This window comes from Panthera leo, chromosome B4 (assembly GCF_018350215.1).
Source record: "Panthera leo isolate Ple1 chromosome B4, P.leo_Ple1_pat1.1, whole genome shotgun sequence".
Lineage (NCBI taxonomy): Eukaryota > Metazoa > Chordata > Mammalia > Carnivora > Felidae > Panthera > Panthera leo.
Window position 1 is genome coordinate 23,341,768 of NC_056685.1, and position 15,180 is coordinate 23,356,947.

General features: G+C 33.4%; 1 protein-coding gene across 1 annotated transcript in view; it reads left to right on the plus strand.

Annotated features, from left to right (window-relative positions):
• GPR158 (G protein-coupled receptor 158) overlaps nucleotides 1-15,180 on the plus strand; it is a 425,457-nt gene that overhangs the window by 374,225 nt on the left and 36,052 nt on the right. The window lies entirely within an intron of this gene.

Below are 15,180 nucleotides of genomic sequence, written 5' to 3' on the forward strand. Positions count from 1 at the left end.
ATAATAAAGGCCACAGTGAGACAGTCTGCTTCTGCAAGCTGTTTGCTGCCATCTGCCTGCCGTTGTCTGGGCCCAGAGGCAGGGGCTCGGCTGGCCTTATTACGTGGACACACCTATGTCCTTCCTGATGCGCCATCTACTCACCTGGCCTCTGCTTACTCTGCTGCCCCTCCCCCAGCATTTACAAGTGTCCACTCCCAAATATCTGAGTTGTGTTCACGTTTTCATTCAGCTCAAAATAATTTCTACTTTGAATTATTCTTTGACCCACAGGTTATTGGTTATTTAGTTTGCAAATATTTGAGAGATTTTCCATAAATCTTTGTTTTTGATTTCTAATTTAATTCTGTTCTGGTCAGCACACATTCCTTGTATGACCTGAATCCTCGTAAATTTATTGAGACTCATTTTATGGCCCAGAATATACTCTATCTTGGTAAATGTTCCACGGGCACTTGGAAGAATGTGTCTTCTGTGGTTTTGTGGTTGTTTAATAATTTTGTTCATCTTTTATATCCTTATTAATTTTCTCTCTACTTGTTCTATTGAGAGAATAGTTGGAAATTTCATATTTGCCTGTTTTTCCTCACAGTTCTTTCAGTTTTTACTTCAGATATTTTGAAGTTCTGTTCTTAGATGCATAAACATTTGGAGTTGTTCGGTCCTATTCGTAGGACATGGATTCATGTCCTATCCATAATGATAAAGGATTGACTCCATTATGAAATGACCTTCATTGTCCCTGGTAATATTCTTTGCTATAAAATTTACTTTGTCTGATATTAATATAACCACTTTTTATTTCTTTTGATCAGTGTTAGCATGTTATATCTTTTTTCCCCATTATTTTAACTTTAAACCTTTTGTTTTATATTTATTTTTAAAAATGATTTTTTAATGTTTATTTATTTCTGAGACAGAGAGAGACAGAACATGAGCAGGGAAGGGGCAAAGAGAGAGAGGGAGACACAGAATCAGAAGGAAGCTCCAGGCTCTGAGCAGTCAGCACAGAGCCTGATGCAGGGCTCGAACTCACAAACCATGAGATCATGACCTGAGCCGAAGTTGGTCTCTCAACCAACTGAGCCACCCAGGCGCCCCAAACCTTTGTTTTACATTTAATGTGCATTTCTTGCAGAAAGCTTACGGTGAGGACTTGCATCTTTAAGTCTAATCTGACAACCTCCGTCTCTTAATTTGTGTATTTAGACTACTTTCCTTTAAACATGACTATTGTTAAGCTTGTGATTTTAGATAGTATTACCTGTATAATACTTTCTAACATGTCATTGGCTTGCTTGGCCTCTGGCTATCCTAATGTCCGTCACACAGAATTCACATGTGTCCAGTCCAAAAGACTGGATTTGAGCTAACAAGGAATTTAACACTAGAAGCTCAACTATTCTAGAAATTCCTAGATACTGCAAAGTACCAAAACTGACTCAAGAAGAAATAGAAAATCTAAACAAATCTGAAACAAGTAAAGACATTGAAATTACTAATCAAAAATCTTCCCCTCCCGCCCCCCCATCCCCCACATACCAGTACTGGAAGGCTTCACTGATGAGTTATATCAATGATATAGAGAATAATTAACACTAATTCTTTGCAAACCATTCTGAAAAATAGATAAGGCAACACTTCTTATTCATTGTAAGAGGCCAATGTTACCCTGATACCAAAAATAAATAAACATATCACAGGAAAACAAAACTACAGACCGATATCTCTTATGAATATAGACATAAAAATCTCAATCCAGACAGAATCCAGCAACCTCTAAAAAGGATCATACATCACGACCCGGTGGGATTTAGACCACACAAAAATCAATCAATGTCATAGAGTACATTAACATAATAAAGGACAAAACCACGTGATCATCCCAACAAATGCAGACAAAGCATTTGACAAAACTCCAACACACTCTCATGATAAAACACTCTACATCCTTGGAATGGAAGGGAACTTCCTCATCCTGATAAAAGTTATCTATGAAAAACCCACAGCTGACATCATGCTTAATGATGAAGGACTGAAGTCTTTACCCCTAAAGTCTTTACCCCTTGTTCCTAAGATTAGGAACAAGACAAGAATGTTTGCTCTTGCTACTTCTAGCCAACATTGTCCTAGAAGTTCTCACCTGAGCAGTTAAGCTCCAAAAAGAAATAAAAGATATCTAGATCGAAGAAAGAAGTAAAACTGTTTCCAGATAACATGATCTTCTATAGAGAAAATCCTAAGGAATCCACCAAAAACTATTAGAATTAATAAACAGGTTTAGCAATGTTGCAGTGTACAAGACAGACATGCAAAAATCAGTTGTATTTTACACACTAGCCACAGACTAAAACTGAAATTAAGGGGAAATTTTCATTTACAATAGCATAACCATAAAATATGTAGGAATAAGTTTAACAACAGAACTGCTAGAAAGGTGCCCTGAAGACTACAAAACACTGTAGAATTAAAGAAGACCTAAATAAATGGAAAGACATCCCTTGTTCATGGTTTGGCAAGTTCAGTATTTTCAGATTTCTATCTTTCCTAAATTGAATCAGCCTAATTCCTATTAAAATCCCAGCTAACTTTTTTGTGGAAATTGACAAGCTGGTTCTAAAATTCATATGGAAATGCAAAGGAACTAGAATAGCCAAAACAATCTTAAAAAAGAAGAAGAAAGTTGGAAGACTCACACTTCCTGATTTTAAAACTTACTTCAAAGCTACAGCAAGAGGAAGACGCACACAGATCAATGCCAGGTTTCTCCAGGCCAAAGAATGAGGTTGGACCTCTACTCTACACCATTTACAAAAATTAATTCCAAATGGATAAAAGACCTAAATGTAAGAGCTAAAGCTATAAAACTCTTATAAGGAAACACAAATATTCATAGTCTTGGAGAGAAACCTAAAGCACAAGCAAAAAAAGAAAAAAAGTAGATAAGCTGGACTTTATCAAAATGAAAAACATTTGTGCATCAAAGGATACTATCAAGAAAGTAACAAAATAACAGGGGTGCAAGGATAGGCAAAATGGGTGAAGGGTAGTGGGAGATACAGGCTTCCAGTTATGCAAAGAATAAGTCACAGGAATAGAAGGTACAGGGAATATATATATCAATGATATTATAATAGCACTATATGGTGACAGATGGTAGCTACACTTGCAGGGATCATAGCATAATGTATGAACTTGTCAAATTACTTTATTACACACCTAAAAGTAATGTAACATTGTGTATCAACTATGCTTCAATAAAAAAGTGAAAGAATGAAGGTAAAAATCATATCAACTCAATAGGTGCAGAGTAGTATTTGACAAATTCAACATCCATTGATGATAAAAACTCTCAACAAAGCAGATCTAGAGGGAATGTACCTAAACATACTAAAGGCCATATATGATCACAAAACCACAGTTAACATTGTACTCAGTTGTGAAAAGCTGAAAAATTTTTTTCTAAGATCAGGAACAAGACAAGGATGCCCACCTTTACCACTTTTATTCAACATAGTATTGGAAGTCGTAGCCAGAACAATTAGGCAAGGAAAAGAAATAAAAGGCATCAAAACTGGAAAAGAAGAAGTAAAATTGTCACAACTTGCAGATGACATGATATATATAGAAAATCCTGAAGACACCACCAAAAATCTATTAGAACTAATAAATGAATTCAGTAAAGTTGTAGGATATAAAATAAATATACAAAAATCTGTTGTGTTTCTATACACTAATAACAAACTATCATAAAGAGAAATTAAGAAATAGTTCCATTTAAAATTGCATCAAGAAGAATAAAATACCTAGGGATAAATTTAACCAAGAGACGTGTACACTGAAAACTATAACACATTGATGAAAGAAATTGCAGACACGAACAATTGGAAAGAACGAAGCTGGGGGCATCATGCTCCCTAATTTCAAAAGATATTACAAAGTTATGGCAATCAAAACACACAGAGGTGGAACAGAAGACCATTCAGAAATCAACCCATTGACATATGGTGAATTAATTTACAACAAAGGAAGCAAGAATGGGAAAAGGATAGTCTCTTCAATAAACGGTGCTGGGAAAACTGGACAGCCACATGCATAAGAATGAAACTGGACCACTATCTTACACTGTACACAAAAGTTAACTCAAAATGGATTAAAGACTTGAATGTAAGACCTGAAACCATGAAACTCCTGGAAGAAAACATAGGCGGTAAGATCCCTGATATCAGTCTTAGCGATGAATTTTGAATCTGATTCCAAACACAAAAGCTTTTATAAAGCAAAAATAAACAAGTGGGACTACATCAAAATAAAGAGCTTCTGCTCAGCAAAGGAAACCATCAACAAAATGAAAAGGCAGCCTACTGAATGTGAGAAAATGTTTGCAATTCATATACCTGATAAAGGGTTTAATAATCCAAAATATATTTAAAAACTCATAGAACTCAATAACAAGTGTGCCTGAGTGGCTCAGTCAGTTGAGCATCTGATTCTTGGTTTTGGCCCAGGTCAGAATCTTACAGTTCATGGTTTTAAGCCCTATGTGGCTCTGCCCTGGCAGTGCAGAGCCTGCTTTGGATTTTTTTTTATAATAGCCCCAAACTTGAACCAACCCAATGTCCAGCAACAGAAAAATGGATAAGCAAGTTGTTCCTGAAGTGATGGAAGTGTGGGTTATATAAGCTGTTGCATTCATCAAAAGTCATTGTTTTGTGCACTGATTTGTGTATTTTGTTCTGTGTAAATAAATTTAACTTTAAGGAAAGAACTGGAAGTTCAGTTGCTTGAGCATCCAACTCTTGATTTCGGCTAATATCGTGATCCCAGTGTCGTGGGATAAAGCCCCGCATCCATCTCTGTGCTGAATGCGCTCTCTCTCTGTGTGTCTCTCACTCTAAAATTAAAAAAAAAAAAAAAAAAACCCTGCACACCAAAAAAAGTGAAAAGAAAACCCACGGAATAGGAGGAAATATTTGCAAATCTGATAAGGGTCTGATATTCAGTATATGTAAAGAAGTAATACAACTCAACGACTAAGGAACAAACAATACAACTTTAAACATGGGAATTGAATTGAATAGAATAGACAATTTTCCAAAGAAGATATACAAATGGCCTATACCTACATGAAAAGATGCTTAACTTTTCACTAGTCATTTCAGATATCACATTCAAACCACAATGAGATTGCACTTCAAACCCATAAAGATGGCTATAATCAAAAAGTCTTCTTTTTTTTTCTTAATTGTCAAAAAGTCTTAAAATAACAGTGTTGGTGAGGATGTGCAGAAATTGAAAACCTCATACATTGCTGGTGGGATTGTAAAATGGTACAGCCATGTTCTGAAACAATTTTGTTCCTCAAAATATTAAACATAAAGTTACCATATCACCCAACAGTTCCATTCTTAGGTGTATATCCATGAGAATTGAAAATACATGTCCAAACAGAAAAAAATATATACAACAAATTTTCATAATAAGATTATTCATGAAAGTCAAAGATTAGAAAGAACCCAAGTGTTTATCAGCTGATGAATGGATAAACAATCCATGATTTATCTGTACAATGAGATATTATTCAGTGGAAAAAGTAATGAAGTGTATTCATTAATGCTACATAGTCTATGATGTCATTTACATGAAATATTCAGAATATTTCATAATAGACAAATTTGTACAGACGTAAAGTAGATTAGTGGTTGCCAGGGTCTAGGGGAAAAAGAAGAATGAGGAGTAACAATAGGGTATGAGGTTTCGTTTTGGGGTGATGAAATTGTTCTGAAATTAGATAGGGGTTATGATGCACATTTTATGAATACACTAAAACAACTGAATTTTATAAATTTCATAAAAGTTAAATTTACCATATTTACCGTGTCTCATAAATTTACCATAAGATGAAGAATTTTATGGTATATGAGTTATATCTCTGAAAAGGAATTATTCATATATTCATGAAAGTTCAATCAAGAAAATTTAAGCAAGATGTATAGGTTTGTATAAGAAAGAATAGCTTTCTATTTACCTTTAAATTGGAGAAGATAATTACAGAAATGTCCTCTTCGCAATTTTAAATGTAAACCTGAAATACCTAGGAATAATCTTAAGGGTTGATATGAAAGCACTACAAAACTTTTAGAGAAAGCTTTCCAAAACAACAGAATGAGAATGGCCAATTCAACAAATAATTTTGAAAATTAGCTCTTTGTCTAAAAAAAATTACCTCACAGTCTCATCTCAATTTATAAGAATTGCAACAAATTATAAAACTGAATGCAAAAAAATTTGAATAAAACAATGGGAAATTATGGATCAGTATTTCATTTATTTCAGGAGAAAGGGTTTTTTTTTAATTATAATTGTTCATAATATTAAATATCCAAGGAGTAAGATACCCTCATACTCTGAAGAAGAGAGCATAAATGGTACAATCCACTGAAAATATCTGGTAATATGTATCAAGAGCTTTTTAAAAAGTGAGTTATTTTTTTGAAATCTAAAGAAAAGTGTATACAAAAATTGATCTGCAAAAATTATTCATAATGTTCTTAAAATATTGGTGTATAGGTAAGACAAACATATGCATAAACATAGATTACACTAGGTGTCAGCCAGAAAATACAGTATTCAGTCAGGCAGCTTAGGAAGGTGACCTGAAAGAGAAAGGTTTGTCAGGGGCTGGGGAGGTAGAACACAGTAGAGAGAAACTAACCCAAGAATACGGCAGGTCCTAGTCTATAAGCAAAGAATGTTATGAGGGGCACTTAAAAAAATAGGTCAAGCTCATGAAAAAGGGGGCTTTGAAGGCTATAATCACATATACTTGTTAAGTTGCCAACAATAGTACATTTGCTTGGGGTGCCTGGGTGGCTCAGTCAGTTAAGCTTAAGCATCTGACTTTGGCTCAAGTCATGATATCATGGTTCATGAGTTCAAGCCCCACATCATGTCAGGCTCCATGATGACAGCTCAGAGCCTGGAGCCTGCTTCAGGTTCTGTGTCTTCTTCTCTCTCTGCCCTTCTCCCACTCACACTTTGTCCCTTTCTCTCTCTCTCCTCTCTCTCTCTCTCTCTCTCTCAAATAAGTAAACATTAAAAACATTTTAAAAAGAAAATAGTACATATGCAGAAGGATTATGATTTTTTTTCATATTATAGCCAGGTTTACATAGATAAAATTTTTCCTATGTTCTCTAGTCACTAGAAAAGTTTTCCTAAGTTGGCATCTGTTCCAGTATAAAAATATGAGACTTTATATCTTTAAAAAATATGTTTGACCTTGTATACCACCTTTCTTGTAAGTTCCCTTTTCAATTAGTTTTCAATCCATTCTAAACGTGATAAGAGAGATGAAACAATGTTCCCCAATATAGATAGTAACAACTGATATGTATAGAAGTTAATGCACTAGATTTCTATTTTCCATTCTTAGACTTTTGGGGCTTTGAAGGAGTGAGAAAAAAATGTTCATTGGATTGTAGTTTAGAATGAAAAAAAATAATGATGTGCTTAAAAGATTATGTGCCATCATATGTCATGCTATTTACAAATATAGAATGTTGTATGACAAAAATGCTCAAAAGAACCACATAAATTATATATTGTAATCCTAATATCATAAAACACGTTTACATATAGACAAAATACTAGAGAATAAAATTCATCAAAATGCTAAGTGTTTCTGTACAGCTAGTGCTACTTTAGTTTAGGCATTCATTTTTCTCTGTTTGCTTATAGTTTCTATTGTTTTACTTGGACCATATATTATAGTTTTAATGAAGGAATCAATTTGCATGTAAAAACAGATGAGTCTGTGATATTGTATAATAGGCAAGGCAATGTAGTAGGTACTCTGGGACCTGCAAAGAAGTTTAAGTCAGAGTTTAAAATCTAGTGGTGAAACAAAGTGTAAATAGCTAGACAGTATGAGAACCAAAGAGCAATCACAGGAATACTTTATAATTAATTTCCAAAAGTTTCACTGACAATAACTGAAAGTTCTTCTATTTTAAGGGTAATTAATACCATCTAAAAAGTTAAAGATACTACCAGTCAGAGTCAGACAAACTGAAGAGTCATTACATACTCACATAGCAAATCCTAATTTCTTTTGTGGTCGCATCTTCTGCTTGCTAGCTAATATGTTTTGTGTATTTTACTGTGAGTTAAGGTGAAGGTGAATGCAATGGTAATTTTAGAGTTTTTATATATTTAATTTTTTGTATTTATATTGTTTAGCATCTTTTTTATGAGAAACCTAAAATAGGATAAATATATTAACATGCAACTAGTTATTGAGAATTTTATTTTCTTGTTTTTATAAGTAATCACACATACAAAAGAGTAACTTCATATTTGCAAAGAATTTTGTCATCTTTTTGTGGTCCCCTATGGCCTAGTACTATTTTTTATCTATAAACGTATGGTAAAGAAACTGAAAGACTAGGGGCGCCTGGGTGGCTTAGTCAGTTAAATGTCGGCCTCTTGATTTCAGCTCAGGTGGTTTCTGATATGTTTGTAATATGTAATATGCGATAAGTTGTAATAAGTATCAGTACTTCATGCCTTCTTATTAACGAGTAATATTCCATTGTATGTATGTGCGACATACATACATACTTGGTTTATTCATTCATCATTTGATGGATGAGTTGTTTCCATTCCTGACTATTATGAATAATGTTACCATGAACACTTACATACAGGTTTTTTTGTGTGTGAATCTATGTTTCAATTCTCATAGGTATATAAGAACTAGAAGTGGAATTATTGGGTCATGTAGTAAATCTATGTCTAGCATTTTCCACCAAATTGTTCTCGGGGCTGTATCATTTTCTGTTTCCAGCAGAGATGTATGAGGCTTCCAGCCTCTCCACATCTTCAGCAGTTATTATCCACTTAGTTTTATTATAACTGTCCTAGTCTGTATGAAGTGATATTTCACTGTGCTGTTGATATACATTTCTTCAGTGATTAACAATGTCGAGATTATTTTCGTGTGTTTATTGGTCATTTATATCTCTTTGAATATGTCAAGTCCTTTGCCTATTTTTAATTAGGTTGTTTGCCTTTTTGTTGTTGTATTCTGAGTTCTTTATATATTCTGGATATGGACCCTTATTAGAAAAATTATTTGAAAATATTTCTTTTTCAATTCTGGGGCTTTTCTTTTTCACTTCCGTGATAGTGTGCCTTGATATACAATTATTTTATTTTTGTGAAGTTCAGTTTATTTTTTCTTTTGTTACATGTGCTTTTGATATCATATTTAAGAAACCATTGCCTGATCCCAGATCAAAAATTTTACCTCTGTTTTCTCCTAAGCATTTCATAGTGTTAGCTCTCATATTTGGGTTTTATACCTTTGGAATTAATTTTTGTATAGTATGTAAAGTAGAGGTCTAAATTTATTCTTTTACATGTGGATATCCACTGGTCCCAGCACCATTTGTTAAAAAAAAAAAACTATTTTTATTGAATGCTCTTGACACCATTGTCAAAAACAGTTGACCATGGGTGTAAAGGTTTATTTCTGGATAATCAATTTTATTCCATTGAATAAAATTTACCTTTAATTGCTCATACTTTAATTTACTCATATCTATCCGTATGCTAGTGCCATACTGTTTTGCTTGCTGTGGCTTTATAGCAACATTTGCAATCAGAAAGTATGAGTCGTCCAAGACCACTTTGGTTTTTTTCCTAGATCATTTGGCTATTTGAAGTGCTTTGTAATTTCATATGAATTTTGGTATCGGTTTGTCCATTTCTGAAAATAAATCAATTGGAATCTTAGTAGGGAATGCATTACAATCTCTAGATTGACTTGAATCTATAGATCAATTTAGGAAGTATTGCCATATTCAGTCTTCTGATCCATGAACACTGATTGTCTTTCCATTTCTTTAGGTCTTCTTTAATTTCTTTCAGTAATGTTTTATAGATTTCAGCACACATATCTTTTACCTCCTTGGTTAAATTTATCCCTAAGTATTTTACTCATTTTGATGCTATAGTAAATGGAATTGTTTCCTCAGTTTCATTTTGGGATTGCTAGTATACAGAAATAAAACTTTTTTTTTTTTGCATGTTGAACTTGTATTTTGCAACTTACTAAATTAGGTTTTTAGTTCAAATTGTGTGTGTATGTGTGCACGTGTGTGTATTCTTTAGGGTTTTTTATATATAAGACCATGTCATCTACTTATAGCAGTCCTTCTCCTGTTCCAATATGAATACCTTTTATTTCTTTTTCTCAACTAATTTCCATGGCTAGAACTTTTGGTACAGTGATGTGTAGAAGTGGTGAGAACAACTTTTTCGCCTTGATTGTGATACTAGGGGGAAAGATTTAAGTCTTTCACCATGGAATATATCAGCTGTGAGTTTTTCATAGAAGCCCAATATGGATCAAGTTGAAGAATTTAACTTCTATAGTTAGTTATTGATGTTTATATCATGAAGGAGTGTGAGATTTTTGTCAAATGCTTTTCCCTGCACAAATTAAGATGATCATGTGGGATTTTTCATTCTATTAATTCTATTAATATGGTATATTATATTGATTAATTTTTGTGGGTTAAACCACCTTGCATTCCCAGGATAAATCCTACTTGGTCATGGGATAGAATTCTTTTAACATGCTTTTGAATTTGAGTTGCTAGTATTTTGCTTAGGAATTTTGCATGTATATTCAAAAGGGATATTGGTCTGCAGTTGTCTTTTTGTGATGTCTTTATCTGGCTTTGGAGTCAAAATAATGCTGGCCTCATAAAATAATACAGAATGTGTTTATCCCTCTTCTACTTTTAGAAGAGTTTGAAGATAATGGGTGTCAATTCTTTAAATGTTTGGTAGAATTCACTGGTGAAGCCATCTGGTCCTGATTCGGTTTTTTTTTTTTGGAAAGTTTTTAATAATTGATTCAATATCTTTGCTTATTATGGATCTTTTGAGATACTCTACTTCTTCTTGAGTCAGTTTAGGTAATTCGTGTGTTTCTAGTAATTAGCCCATTCCATTTAGGTTACCTAGTTTTTTTGGTATACAGTATTTGGTATACAGTATAAGTATTCTCTTATAATCCTTTTTATTCTGTGAAGTTGCTAGTAATGTCTCCCCTTGCATTCCTGATTCTAATAATATGAATTTTCTGTTTTCTTTGTCAGAGTAACTAAAAATCTGTCAATTTTGTTTATCTTTTCAAAAAACCAGCTGTTGTTTGTTTATTGTCTCTATTGTTTTTCAATTATTTATTTCATCTTACTCCACTCGAATATTTATTATTTCCTTCCTTCAGGTTTCTTTCAATTTAGTTTGCTCTTTGTTTTCTAGTTTCTTAAGGTGGAAAGTTTGATTTGATATATTTCTTCTCTTTTGCATTAGCAGTTATAAATTTCCCTCTAAACACTAAATTTTTCAAAACTCATAAGCTTTGGTATGTTGTGTTTTCATTTTGATTTATTTCAAACTATTTTCTAATTTCTTCTGTGATTTCTTCTCTAACACATTGGTTGTTTAAGAGTGTGCCATTCCACCTTTTGGGATGAGCACTGGGTGTTGTATGGAAACCAATTTGACAATAAATTTCATATATTGAAAAAAAAAGAGTGTGCCATTCAATTTCCACATATTTTTGAATTTTTCAGAGTTCCTTCTATTGTTATTTCCAATGTCAATCCATTGTGGTCAGAGAAAACACTTTGTAGGATTTTAATCTTTTTCAATATATTATGACTCATTTTGTGGCCTAATTTGTGTCTATCCTAGACAGTGCTCTCTGTGCACTTGAGAAGAATGTGTAATCTGCTATATAGTTTTATATACATGTCTATTAGATCTAGGTGATTCCTAATGTTGTTGAAGCCCTCGATTTTCTGATTGCCTGTCAAGACAGTCTATCCATTATTGAAATCAGGATATTGAAGTCTTCAACTATTAATGTAGAACTCTGTTTCTCTCTTGAGTTCTGTAGTATTTGCTTCATATATTTTGAGGCCCTGATGTTTGGTGCATGTGTATTTACAATTATTAATATTTTGATGGATTGATACTTATAACTTGTAGTGTCTTTGTCTCTTTTAACAAACTTAGTCTTAAACTATTTTTTAACATAGCCATTCCAGCTCTTCATTGGTCACTATTAGCATGGGGTATCTTTTTCTGTTGTTTAAGTTTCAACCTATTTTCTCTTTGGAGCCAAAGTGAATCTCTTGTAGACAACATACAGTTGGATCATTTTAAAAAATCTATTCTCCCATCTTTAACTTTTAGTTGGAGAATTCAACCAGTTTACATTTAATGTAATTACTCATAAGGAAAGACATACTTCTGTCATTTTGGTATTTATTTGTATGTATCTTTTATCATTTTATTCCTCAATTCCTTCATTACTACTTGCCCTTATGGTAAGACCACTTCTACATTTTTATTCCCTTTTCATCTATTTCTCTATGTGGTTGTTTTGTTAATAGTTGCCCTGAGGATTACAATTCACATTCTACAATTAATATTCTAAATATATAGGGGCTCCTGGGTGGCTCAGTCAGTTAAACATTCCACTTCGGCCCAGGTCATGATCTCGCAGTTTGTGGGTCGAGTCCCTCGTCAGGCTCTGTGCTGATAGCTCAGAACCTGGATCCTGCTTTGGATTCTGTGTCTCCCTCTCTCTCTGCCCGTCCCCCGCTCATGCTCTGTCTCTATCTCAAAAATAAACATTTAAAAAAAAATAATATTCTAAATATATAAAAACCTGGTTTCAAATAATACCAATTTAGTTTCAATAGTATACAAAACCTTTGCCATATATCACTCTGCTTCCCTTTTACTTTGTGTCACAAATTATAATCTTTCAACATTGTGTGACCATCAACATAGATTTATACTTATAACTCTATACAGTTGCCTGTTAAATTATATAAGAAAAAAGAATAGTTATAAACCAAAAATACATTAGTACTTACCTTTAGATTTATTTCTATAGTTACCTTTACCAATGTTCTTCATTATTTCATGTGCATTTCAGTTACTGCCTAGTGTCTTTTATTTCAGCCTAGAGGCCTTCCTTTAATATTTCTTTTTTTTTTTTTAACGTTTATTTATTTATTAGAGAGAGAGAGAAAGAGAGTGAACATGCACAAGTGGGGAAAGGGCAGAGAGAAAGGGAGAAAGAGAATCCTGAGCAGGTTCCTCACTGTCTGCACAGAGTTGATGCAAGGCTGGAACTCAAGAGCCATGAGATCATGACCTGAGTCAAAATCAAGAATCAGATGCTTAACTGAGTCACCCAGATGCCCCTTCCTTTAGTATTTCTTATAGAGCAGATCTACTAATGGTAAACTCTTTCCATTTTATTTATTTGGAAATGTCTTAATTTTTCCTTCATTTTTGAAAGACAGTTTTGCCAGATAATAGAATTCTTTGTTGACAGGTTTGTTTTTTCTTTTAGCATTTTTTTTTTTGTATATGTGCTGCTGAAGCAAGCATTCTTTTAGCATTTTTAATACATTATCCCACTGCCCTCTGGCCTCCATAGTTTCTGATAAGAGATTAGATCTTAGTCTTATTAAGAATCCCTTGTATGTAATGGGTAACTTTTTTCTGGTTGCTTTCAAGATTTTCTCTTCATTTTAGCTTTCAGCAGTTTGATTATAATGTGTCTTAATGTGAGTCTCTTTGAATTTGTCCTACTTTGATTACTTGAGCTTCTTAAATATGTAGATTTAAGTCTGTTGTCAAATTTGAGAAGTTTAAGTCATTATTTCTTCAAATGTTCTTTCTGGCTTGTTTCTCTTCTCTTTCTGGAACTCCCATTATGTAAATCCTAATATTCTTAATAGTGTACCACAGGTATCTCAGGCTCTATTCATTCTTCTTCATTTTATTTTCATTTCTGCTCCTCATACTGTACAATTTCAATTGACCTATATTCAAATATACTGATTCTTCCTTCTACATTGTCAAATCTTTTTAGAGAATTTAAATCCTTTTAGAGAATTTTTCATTTCAGTTATTGTACTTTTCAACTTTTCCATTTCTTCTTGGTTCCTTTTTATTTCTATTCATTGATATTCTCTATTTGGTGAAACATCATTCTTTCTTTAGTTCTTTGTGCATGGTTTCTTTGGCGTTTTGACCATATTTAGTACAGTTAACATCTTTCTCTAATACGTACAATGCCTGGGCTTCCTCAGAGGCAGTTTCTATTAATTTCTTTTTTTTCATAGGGGCCATATACTCTTGTTTCTTTGCATGTCTCTTTTTTTTTTTTTTTTTTTTGAAAACTAGAAGTTTTGAATATTATGATGTGGTAAATCTGGAATCAGATTCTTCATCTTCCCCAGCATTTACTGTTGTTTCTTGTTGTTGTTGCTTTTGTTTATTTGTTTACTGGCTTTTCTGAGCTAATTCTGTAATATCTGTATCTTTTGTTATGTATAGCCACTGAAGTCTCTGTTCTGTTGACTTAGTGATGAGCTAGTGATTTAACAGAGATTTCCTTAAAGTCTGAAACAAATAAAAACCTCTTTTACATTTCTTACTTTTTGTACATGGACTGTGTGTGTATGTGTATATTGGGACATGTCTTCAACACTCAGTCAAGCACTTTACCACTTTGCCTTAGACTTCCTGCTTCTACAGAGCCTCGGGTCAACAGGATATGAGAACTTAGGGCCTTCTTGGGTCTTTTCTGAGTATTTTTCAGCTTTTTAGATGCCCAGGAATATATGGGAACTTTTCAAAGCCCTTTTTGCCCAGCAGATCTCTTTCCCAGCCTTCATTCATTTTTGTTTAGTCTATAGTTTGTTCTAACTGTTACCTCTTGCCCCAAGTGACATCAACCAATCCATTTGCCTTTAAATGTTTTAGTCAAGTGACCCTCAGCCTTGGGAGGGTTCCCAGTTGGGTGACTTTAAAATGCAAGTCAAAACTGCAGTGAGATATATCACTTCACACCTGTCAGAATAGCTAAAAATAAAAACATAAGCAACAAATGCTGGTGAGGATGTGGAGAAAAAGGAACGCTTTTGCACTGTTGGTGGGAATACAAACTAGTAGCAGCCACTGTGGAAAACAGTATGGCAGTTCCTCAAAAAGTTAAAAATAGAACTGCCCTATGATCTAGTAACCACACTACTGGTATTTACCCCAAAAATAAAAAATACAAATTGAAAGGAT